The sequence below is a fragment of the Sciurus carolinensis genome, chromosome X (assembly GCF_902686445.1).
Source record: "Sciurus carolinensis chromosome X, mSciCar1.2, whole genome shotgun sequence".
In the NCBI taxonomy this organism is placed as follows: Eukaryota; Metazoa; Chordata; class Mammalia; order Rodentia; family Sciuridae; genus Sciurus; species Sciurus carolinensis.
The window spans coordinates 58,028,774-58,040,820 of record NC_062232.1 but is presented as its reverse complement, the minus strand read 5'-3'; the positions used below and the strand labels follow the sequence as shown (position 1 = coordinate 58,040,820).

The following is a 12,047-nucleotide window of genomic DNA, read 5'->3' as shown; positions in this document are numbered from 1 at the left end:
CTAGAGATGATGAACATTTTTTCATGTTTGTCGATCAATTGTATTTCTTCTGTGAAGTGTTTGTTCAGTTCCTTAGCCCATTTATTGATTGGGTTATTTGCTTTTTTTGGTTAAGTTTTATTGAGTTCTTTATATATCCTAGAGCTTAGTGCTCTATCTGAGGTGCATGTAGTAAAGATTTTTCACCCATTCTGTAGGCTCTTTCTTCACGTTCTTGATTGTTTCCTTTACTGAGAAGAAACTTTTTAGTTTGAATCCATCTCATTTAAATGATTCTTGATTTTACTTCTTGTGCTTTAGGAGTCTTATTAAGGAAGTCAGGTCCTAAGCCAACATGATGAGGATTTGGGCCTACTTTTTCTTCTAGTAGGCACATGTTCTCTGTTCTTGTGCCCAAGTCTCTGATCCACTTTGAGTTGATTTTTGTGCAGATGTTTGTCCTCAACGCACCTGAAGCCTAGCCCTGTGTAAAGGTGCATATTCTCTTTTCCTTTTCCTTCCTTCCTCCCTTCCTTTCTCTTCCTCTTCATTTACAAAGACTTAGTGTCTTTGACCAATTACCTACATTACTACTACTTTAAAATTTCATAGTATAGAACTGTGATTCCAGCTAGGCATGGTGGCACATGCCTATAATCCCAGCAACTTGGGAGACTGAGATAGAAGGATCTCAAATTTGAAGCTAGTCTGGGCAAATTAAATAAATAAAATATAAAAAAATCAAAAGGACTGGGGATAAATGCACAAGGTTTAAGACCTAGTTCAAAAAAGGTGTTGTAACTCCAAAGTTATTGCTCTATTTTAAAAATGAACATGTATATGCATTTATCATATGTCAGACACTGTTTTAAGTACTTTTAAAAAATATTAACTCTTTAAATCATTCTAACAACCCCACATAATATGTGTAATTATTTTCCCCTTTTTACACATGATAAAACTAAAGTACAGGGATAGTAATAAAATTGACCAAGGATATACAGCTATGAAATAATGAGCTGGGAGTTTGAGTTCAGAGATTGCACTGCTAATTTAACAGCTATTATGTTAATCTTCTTTCAATTACTAAAACAAAATACCTAAGTTAGTTAACTTAAAAAAAGTTTGGGCTCAGTTCTGGAAGTTCCAGTCCATGGTTGGTTGGCCCTAATTCTTTGGGCTTGTGGTAAGGCAGTGCAAGATAGGAATGCATGCTGGAGTAAAAGCACTTACCTCACGCCAGGAAGCAAAAGATAAAGGAAGACACTGGCATCCCTCAATCCCTTTGAGGGTATGAATGATTTAAGGACCTCTCACTAGGCCCCACCTCCTAAAGTTTCTATCACCTCCCAATAGTGCTACGCTGGGGACCAGAAATTTACCACATGGGCCTTTTGGGGACCCTTAAAATCCAAGCTACAGCAACTATGTTGCCTGAAATTGAATGGATTTATCCAGGAAGGACAACAGGATTTCCCCAGTATATGCTTTGGATCTGAACTCCAATAAGAGCAGGGTTCTAGAAACCTCTTCCAATGAAGACCTAGGCTAGGATTCAGCATCAGCAGCTTCTTGCTTTCTTTTTCTGTCTTCAACACACTCAATAGTGCAGCATAGCTTTCAGACATATGAGAGAGTATTTCCTAAAAATGGGGATAAAAGCATAAAAATCCTATGGAAAATATCTGAAATTAACAGGAATAATGATTGGAATTTATGGGATATTATGGGTGATTTAAAGAAATAAATTGATTTTAAGCTGTAAAGGATCCCGTAAAGAATAATTATAATCTAAGTTTCAATATGAAAAAACTGAAGTACAGAAAAGTTAAGTCATTTCCCAGAGTCTCACAGCTAGGAATGAAGAATGAGAAGATATCTCCTAATACCCTGTCTCAGAGTCACTGCCATTATCTCATGATGCTGCTAGCCTCTGGAATTGAACTACAGCCACAGCAGAGGCAAAAGAGGAACTTTTACTCAGATTAAAGAGGAACTGCCATAGGTTATACCCATCTCTCTTTATTTCCTCTATTAATGTCAAGAGAATCTTCCTAGACCTTCAGGGGAAGCTTCACCCTTCCCAGCATGCATTTCCATATTCAGACTTCCATATTCAGACTGCACCTAGAAAAACCTTCACTCTTCCAACTTGTTTCTTGCCCTTGAGGTCATGCTCAAATCCTTTCTAATAGATGAAGGATTCAGATGGAATTCATCAATGTCTCCAATATTCCCCCACTGCAGGTCATGGCTCCAGGATTATACTTTTCACTTATACAGAGATCTGAATCCTTCAATTGTGGGTTCCTGGAAGGTAGGAGAATGACCTGCCAGTTCACCAGTGTATTCATTAAGTGTTTATTGTGTGTACAATTTGTTAGGCCTTATGCCTGACAAGAGGATACAATAGCTAATGAGACACTGTCATTGCTCTGAAGGTACATTACAGAGATTAGAGCCACCAGGTTATGCAGGTACTTAATCTAAGTTCCATGATAAAAGTAGACACAGAGGGTGACAGAAAACCAATAAGAAACTCCAAGTATTTCACAATGGCTTTGGAGAAAATCATCAGGGGTCTCCTGGCCAGAGAAAAAGGTTAGAGAAGAGACGACCATCTCTCCAAGAGCATTGTCAGCCAATTTGATGTGTGGTGAATTCATCCTCCACAAGGGTAATGAGAAGTCATTTCAAGAAAGAGCATGATTAATGGCTAGTTCTATGCTTGTAGTCACTGTGGCTACAGAAAGATCTGACAAAAGAATTTGCAGTAGAGTTCTTGGTTTGGGGGAACAGAGGCTTCTGCTTTTCTTCCTATGCCAGGCCAATTCAGATCATTAGCCACCTCCGCACTGTCTTCCAGGGAGCAAGTGCTGTTACTCACAATGGTCATGACTAGATCAGTAACTCATTAACACATCTTGCACATCTTCTCCCTTTATTGTCACATCTCATTTTTCTACCTCTGTCACCACTGCAGATAGGTAAGTGATGACATGAAGACAGGGTCTGCCAAATAATCTGACCTCTCTTGTTTATTCACATTCCCATATCCTCACCCTTGACCAGACTATTTCAATAATATTTTATCAGATTAGAAAGAATCATCTTATCTTTTCTCTTTGTTCCATCTCTTACCTCAGTCCATCTCCAATACTGATTCAAGACTTTAAAATACACATTTAATCATCTGGCATTTCCCTACATATAAATATCTATTCATTCATGACATCCAAGGTCTTACACTGATGAGGTGCACAATGTTCCCTCAGAAAACCTTACTTTTTCACCTGGATCATTCACTGAGAATGTATCAATGCCATGAATAACACATTGGTCTGTCAAAGAGAAAGCTCTGCTCTTCTCCCAGAATACACTTCCTCTCAAAGCTCTACTACCAGTCATGATTATGTAGAAATCCTTAAAGCAGTAGTTCTCAAATTTTTAGGCATATTTTAACCTGAGAGCTTCAAAAAACTCTTATACTCATGTCACACCCCATATCTATTAAATCAGTATATCTGAGGTGGGATCCAGACATTAGTATTTTCTGAAAATCTGTGGGTAAATTCCAACAAACAGCAAAGTTAAGAATAACTACTTTAAAAGATAAATCATCATTGTATCTCTTCTAATAAATATGGGAAAAATGGAAAATCAGGGTCTACCTGGGTAGTTAATATTAAGAAAAAATGAGCTCAGAAAATCAGATTGGTACTGGTAAAGCCTGAGTAGGTCTCTCTGTGCACACCATTTCTGAAATCAATCAGGGATAGATTATGGATTTCTGGATTTCATTGAGATGGGTTTACAATGAGTCTGTATGTCCTATCCATAGTCACAATAAACCTAGAATTACAGACAGTCAGGGGAAGGAGTCAGGATTATTAAAGAGTATATACAATTAGTGTAACTTCTGTAGTTTTATCTGTGAAGTATATGTGAGGTGAGCCCTTCTTTAATATCCACATGATCACTATCCTAGTTAAGGCCTGAAACCTTGGGTCTATTGCAGCAACTTTATAGCAAATTTACCTGTGTTCAAATTCAGTCATACTCACCATTTCCTTCTGCTGGTCTTGTTCTGTTGTATTCAGGAAAAGTGTCAAGCATTCCAGGGCGGTTTGAGTTTTCCTGGAAGAAAGAACACAATAGGCCCGGAGGTGACAACAGTGAGTGTAGTCCATTTGGGGAAGTATAATTGTTGAACAAGTCTGAAAAGAGGGAGAAGGAAAAATGGTGAGAGGCTGAAAATTGAGCAGATTAGGAAGAGCCATCTCATCATATTAGGGAGACTGGGAGGCAAGGAGTTGACAGCCTAATCAGGAGAACTGACAATCTTACTTAGCTCTCAGAAAGATCACTCTAGCAGCAGTAAAATGAATGATAGGAAGGAAAGGCTGTAGAAGAGAAGACAATGTATTCAACTCTTACATAGACAGAAAGTTAAAGAGAAGTGCATGCATCTAACAGGTATTTAGGAAGCCAAACTCAAGGAAGAGAATCTATAGTTTGTTGGGTTTCCGAGGAAAGAAGACTTCTGTGATGACTTCTTGTCAACTTTTCTGTTTCCATGATTCCCAAAAACCTCTAGATGTTACTTGTGGTCCCCTAAGGAGTCTTCAGGGTTCAAAGAGTCTGGGGGACTCCCATCACCAAGCAGTTTTTTTCAGCAGTCATACCTCTAACCATGTCCAAATAAACTTACATCCTACTTATAACTTAGATCTCCATGTAACTTCTCCATCTTGTCCAAGAAGAGAAAAATGTCCTAGTTAGGTGATTTCTTACCTGAAACAGAAGCCACCACAAGGGCCTGAAATATAAATATGCATAGTAATTTCACCCCCAGAGGCCTATAGATTGGGTCATGGGCCTATCAGACATCTCCTTGTTGAAACTTCCACAAATATTTCTGGGTACAGTTTGAGCACAGAGACAGTGGATTAGGAGTTGCCTAATATATAGGACCCAAATAGTTTTTTTTGGAATTGGGCTGTAGTAGAGGGAGAGGTCCCTGCAAAGAAATATTACAGTAATATGCATTTATTTTTCCCCTGTTTTTCTCCCTGAGTTCTTTATACTAATAATAGGATTCGTGATCAGCATAAAATGAGCAAATCCATGGGAAGCACTTAGAACCGTTCTTGGCACTATATATAGCATTTAGTCAATATTATTTAATATTCTTAGAATTAGGAGGTCACTATGTGCTGAAATTTTTCTATTCTCTCTCCTCACAAGTCAATATCCTTGAAACCAGAGACTGTCTTTCTTGCAGGTAAATCATAGTATCTAACAAAGCATGCAGAATGAATGAAAGAACCAAAGATATTAAATTATTAATGAATATAGCCCTTCTCTGTAGACCACCACATATTCCCATAATCTATACAATAGTTGTCTCAAACCACTAAATATCTTAAAATGCAGTCTCTGCTCATGCCTTCAGCTCTAACTTTCCTCCTCATGTTGTTTACAACCTATGGGATAGATCTTCCCTAGCTTTCTCGAGTACACTGTCTAGGTCCACCTTCTCCCCTTGTCTGCAGGCACAGCATATCCTTCTCATCAATTATTTTTCAGGACCCAGAGCATATACATCCAGAAGACTGGAAGCCTGACATGAATGGGTGATGAGGGCTAGTGGTGATCCAACAAACAACTGTAGATCATACAGGTTAGAATGAAGGAACAAGCTTTGGAGAAAATGAATGGGAGAAAAACACCCTATTACCTAATTTACACTCTTTACAGACCTTGCCACAGAAGTTCTAGCCCACACAAAAAGAATGGAGCTGTGGTCACAGGCCAGAAATTTTATAGACAATGGGAAACATATAAAGAACTTCTCAGAGCCGGGGGGTTGGTGGCACACGTCTGTAATCCCAGCAGCTCGAGAGGTTGAGACAGGAGGATTGAGAGTTCAAAACTAACTTCAGTAATGGTGAGGTGCTAACAACTCAGTGAGACTCTGTCTCTAAATAAAATACAAAATAGGATTGGGGATGTGGCTCAGTGGTAAAGTGCTCCTGAGTTCAATTCCCGGTACCAAAAAAAAAAAAAAAGAAGAACTTCTCAGGGAAATAGTGAGAGAAGTCCTGAGGAATATATAGGATAATTCAGCTCATTTAAAGTCCTTTAATTCTCCCCAAATTGATTAAAACTAGGGGAAAAAATCTAGGGAGTCTTTTTAGGTCCCATAATTCTATAGTGGTGACGCCAGGAGTAGATTCAATGTGTCCTGTCCTAGAAGTTCCAATTTTCCTCAACTGCTTCTCTCACAGGAAAAGGTTAAGAGACTGAGGCACTGCAAAGTTAAGTAACTTAGGATATTAGGCAATATGTCCTAGCTCAGAGATTTTGTACCCATGTATATATGTGAGTGGGAAGAAGATAATACAAAATCAAGACCTATATTATTTTTTGTACCAAGGATTTAACCAAGGGGCACTTAACCACTAAGCTATAACCCTAGCCCTTTTTTGTATTTTATTTAGAGACAGGGTCTCATGGAGTTGCATAGTACCTTGCTAAGCTGCTTTGAACTCGTGATCCTCCTGCCTCAGCCTCTTGAGCCACTGGGATTACAGACATGCACCACCACACCCAGCAAAAGGTCTATTAAATTTTTTTTATTTGTTCTTTTTAGTTATACATGACAGTATAATGTATTTTGATCTATCATACATGGAGTATAACTTCCCATTTTTGTGGTTGAACATGATGTGGAGTTACAATGGTCGTGTATTCATATATGAACATAGGAAAGTTATGCCTGATTCATTTCCTATCCCACCTCCCTTCCCTTCATTCCCCTTTGTCTTATCCAGTGAACTTCTATTCTTTCCTCTCCCCACTTATTGTGAGCTAGCATCTGCATATCAGAGAGAATACTGAACCTTTGGTTTTTTGGGATTGGCTTATTTCACTTAGCACGATAGTCTCCAGTTCCATCCATTTACTGGCAAATGTCATAAAGTCATTATTCTTTATGGACGAGTAATATTTCATTGTGTATATATACCACATTTTCTTTATCCATTCATCTGTTGAAGGGTACCTGAATTGGTTCCATAGCTTAGCTATTGTGAATTGAGCTGCTATGAACATTGATGTGGCTGTATCTCTGTAGTATGCTGATTTTAAGTCCTTTGGGTATAGGCCAAGGAGTGGGATAGCTGGGTCAAATGGTGGTTCCATTCCAAGCTTTCTGAGGAATCTCCATACTTCTTTCCAGAGTGGTTGCACCAATTTGCAGTCCTTCCAGCAATGTATCAGTGTACCTTTTCCCCCACATCCTTGCCAAAATTTATTCTTACTTCTATTCTTGAAAATTGGAAAGGCCTCTTCTTAAAAGCATAAAGAGAACCACTAAGGAAAACTGACATGGTCAAACAATACAGGTCTAAGAACCTCTCATCCAGTCTCCATGCACATTTGTGTGATAATTTATTTGTACACAGTTGTTACCTTGCAGTCTATTATACATATTGTCCTAGAAGAATGAATTGGAATAGTTTTCTCTCAAAGTTCTCAGCACCCAAGCAGCTAAAGGACACTTGACTTTGGGCCAGATGTAAAATCTTTACCCTGAAGAGTCTGTTTGTGCCTGCCCATGACTAGACAGTCTCTGTGTCAGTCAGTATTCATAAAGGGTCCGCCCTCCATCTTTTTACCCTAGCTCACATGTTATTGTGACACACTGCCATTTAACAAAATGAGCACCTGGGTGAAAACGACATAGAAAGTTCATGGAATAAACCTCAAATTCTATCAGGTTCAAAGAAAGATTATTGCAAAATACAGTATGATATCTCTTGCACTTTTCCTTCACCATCCCCCTTTCTGTTAATAGCACTACCATCGTTCAGCATTGACCATCAAACCACTCTATCAACAACCCACAATCCAATAAGCAAATCACATATATCAGAATTCTGTAATGTGTCACATATATTCATTCATATTTCCACATTATCATGAGTTACCTAGAATGCTAAAAAGCACCCCATCTAAACAACACCTCTTAAGCCCTACAGTGCATCTTTTAAATTTCACGGTTCTTGAACTGACATTTTAAAACCACAGATCTGGGGTATCTTTCATTGTTTTCTCACAACCCTTTGACCAAGAGATAAACCAGAGAAAAATCTCTGCTAAATATACATTGGCCACCAGGTGTGATCCCCACCTACTTTTTCCAGCACAACACACAGTTCTACACCATACATGCTCCTTCCAGAGTGACTGCTACCTCTGATTATCAAAATCACATGATGGAAATATTGACCAAGTTGTATTTTTATTTTGTGTGCATGTACGAATATGTAATGATTCCCATCATTATGTACAACGATAATAAAAGTATGAAAAAATAAATTTAATAAATCACATGATGGATCCTCTTGTTGGAAATTTTCTTACTCCCCTCAAACCCCTATAATTACTGTGATAAACATGGTCTCTCTTCTACTATGATTCCAGAGCTAATTCTCCTGAGCTTTAGTGCTTTCTGTGGCTTTTGTATAGAGCCTTACCTTTTCTCTCCAGGCACTGGCACATAGAAGTTGTATATTTATCCCTGCAATGTGCAGGGGTGCACCTGGTGGATTTCTAGCTGTCTCCAGGCTACCAACACATAATTCAAGGTGCAGTGCAACAACTCTGACACTAGAGGCAGTGTTTCCTAACAAATAACCACTGGACCAGAATTATTCAGGAATTATCTGAAATTGGGCTTTAACTCTAAGAGAGAATAAAAAGATTTCAAAACAAATATTACAATTTCTGGCGCAGAGTGTTTGCCTCCTTCCCCTCTGCATGTTGGGTCATTCCTTCTGTTAATGCCTTCAGAGATCAAAGATAAAAATGTGGGAAGCAGCAAGACTTGGATGATGGAGTGGGGTCTGTACTAAGAATTGCTAGGAATAAAGGCAGAGGAGAAAGCAAATCCCTGCCTGACAGGAGCTTTCAGTCTTCCTGATACAAGGAAGACACTCCTTTACAAACAAAATTGAAGATGATCCCTTTCCCTGGCTCCTGTCCCTTCCTAAACTTGGGGGGAAGCCCTCCAGTTCTAACACATATGAGGAATACAGTGTTCCATTCTACTCTGTCTTGCCCTGAGGGTATGGCCCCAGACAAAATCACATAGACCTTGTATATGGAATAGTTCAGTATGGTAATTTACCTTCTTCCTCCATTCCTTACAGCATCTGTGACAACAAATTAGAGGGTAATTACTATACATAGCATCACAAATAAAACTGCTTGTATCTATACATCTGATGTCCAACATCACATAATACATTCCTCTCATGGATTCTGACATACCACCAGAACTGCCTACAAATCACAGCCTGATCTGCACCCCCAATGGTGGGGACTTTAATTGCACTACCTGTGCTACATCACTACTATTCCCAGCTCCACCTCTGGGACCCTCATGATTTGGGAGCATGGGGAGACCCCAATACCCAATGTGAAGACCCTCAAATCCTTCAAAACCCAAACTGAACATAGTACTGTAGCTCTTCCTCATTGTTCGAAAGGTCTCTGCAATAATATTGAGTAGACCCAACTATTTCCTGAATACCACAGCAGTCAAGATGAGGTCCTGAATTCTCATTCTTTGAATTTGTCTCAATTCAAAAGAAGGTGTGTCTAGGCCTAAGGTGACTTGTACCTGCCCCAGTTAGTCTGCACCTCCAGGCCAGCAACACAAAATTCAAGGTGCAGTATAACAATTCTGACACTAGAGACAGTATTGCCTAAATTATAATCACAAGCGGACTCGTTCAGTAAACATCTGGGATTGAGTATTAGGAGAGAATGCAAAGATGTCCAATAAGTATTGTAATTCTTGGCACAGAGGGTTTTCCTCCCTCCCTTCATCCTGGGTTATTCTCTCCTAGTCATTGACGATGCTCTTCCTCTCTTTCTCTCTCTTTCCCTCTTTCTCTTTTATAGGCACACACATGTACACCCATGTTGAACACATGCATGCATGCCCATATATGTGCAGCCCACCTTTGGATATTCTACCTCTACCAGGCCTCTCACAGAAAATTAAGAAGTCTCTTAACTGGCTTTCCCATTCCACTTTCTAGGTTTCTCAAAAATCTATCTTGAACATTATAAAGGCTCATCAATCCATCAGCTTCTAACTAGAAATGTGTTGCAGGGAATTGACAAAGTGGTACTTGGAAGAAAGAAGTGCTTAGCAGGTCTGTTATACATGTTTAAAATTAAATTTTGCAGTTTATTTAATTATTGTAACATACAGTTGTAATATGCAATACAGAGATATTCTGTATACCCTTTACCCAGTTTTGCACCATGGTAACAGCTTGCAAAACTATGCAACAATATCACAACCAGGATGTTGACATTGATACAGTGAGATGCAGAATATTTTCATCACCATAGGAATGCTTCCTATTGCTCTTTTGTAGTCACACCCACTTCCCTCCTGCTCCCACTCCCTCCTTAACTCATGGGAACCACTAATCTCTTCTCCATTTCCATAATTTTGTCACTTTAGGAATGTTATATAAACGGGATAATACACAGAATAACTTTTGAATTTGGGTCATCCCATTCAGCATAATCCTCCGGATATTCATCTAGGTTGCTGTATCAACCATTCATTCCTTTTTATTCTATGGTGTGGATGAACTACAGTTTAATTATACACTTTTTTTTTGTACTGGGGATTGAATTCAGAGGCACTCAACCACTGAGCCACATCCCCAGTCCTATTTTGTATTTTATTTAGGGACAGGGTCTCAGTGAGTTGCTTAAGTGCTTCACTAAATTGCTGAGGCTGGCTTTGAACTCGCAATCCTCCTGCCTTAGCCTCCCAAGCTGCTGGGATTACAGGTGTGTGCCACAGTGGCTGGCAACCATACATCTTTTGAAGGTTATATGGATTGTTTCCAATCTGGGGTTACAACAAATAAAGCTGCGACAAACATTCATACCTCATGCCAAGGTTTTTGTGTGAACTTAAGTTTTTGTTTCTCTGGGATAAATCCCCAAGAATATACTTACTGGATCATACAGAATTTTCATATTTAGTATTTTAAGAATTTGACAAACTGTTTTGCAGGGTGGCTACATCATTTAATGTTCCCATTAACAATGTATGAATGTTCCAGTGTCTCCCTATCTTTGCTAGCATTTGGTGTTGTCATAATTTTTTTTAATTTTAACTATTCTCATACATGTATAAGTGATATTCCATTCTGGTTTCAATTTGCATTCACCAAATGACTAATGATGTTTATTTGCCATTGTATACTCTCTTCTGTGAAGTATCTCTTTGTGTTTTTTTTTTCCCATTTTTCATCAGTATCTTAAACTACTGAATCTTGAGAATTTGTTTATTGCAGGGCAGGGGATGGAACCCAGGACCTCATACATTCTAGGCATGTGCTCTATCACTGAACCACATCCCCAGCCCATTGAAAATTCCTCATATATTCTAGGTATTGTTCCTTTGTGAGATATTTGTCTTTTTGTTCTTCCCATAGGGTTTTGGTTAAGCACAAATTTTAAATTTAAAAAAATTTGTTTGTTTTAGTTACACATGACAGTAGAGTGTATTTTGACATATTATATATATATGGAGTATAACTTATTCTACTTAGGATCTGTTCTTGTGCTTATACATGATGTGGTATTTCACTGGTGATGTATTCTTATATGAACATTGGAAAGTTATGCCAAATTCATTCTTCTGTCTTTCCTATTCCTATCCCCCCTCCCCTTCATTCCCCTTTGTCTGAATTGCTATCCCCCCTCCCTTGTTGTGGGTTAGCATCCATATATCAGAGAGAACATCTGGCATTTGGTTTGGGGGATTGGCTTATTTCACTTAGCATGATAGTCTCTAGATCCATCCATTTACAGGCAAATGTCAAAAAATAATTCTTTATGGATGAGTAATATTCCATTGTGTATGTATACACCACATTTTCTTTATCCACTCATCTGTTGAAGGGCACCTAGGTTGGTTACATAGCTTAGCTATTGTGAATTGTGCTACTATATGCATTGAT

At 38.7% G+C, this 12,047-nt stretch overlaps 1 long non-coding RNA gene across 1 annotated transcript in view; it reads right to left on the bottom strand.

The window, feature by feature from the left end:
* The window catches only part of LOC124971367 (uncharacterized), a 56,655-nt gene that overhangs the window by 16,005 nt on the left and 28,603 nt on the right, over window positions 1–12,047 (bottom strand). Inside the window, exon 2 of the long non-coding RNA XR_007106329.1 lies at window positions 4,044–4,116. This is a non-coding gene — a long non-coding RNA (uncharacterized LOC124971367). The remainder of the gene's footprint in view (window positions 1–4,043; window positions 4,117–12,047) is intronic.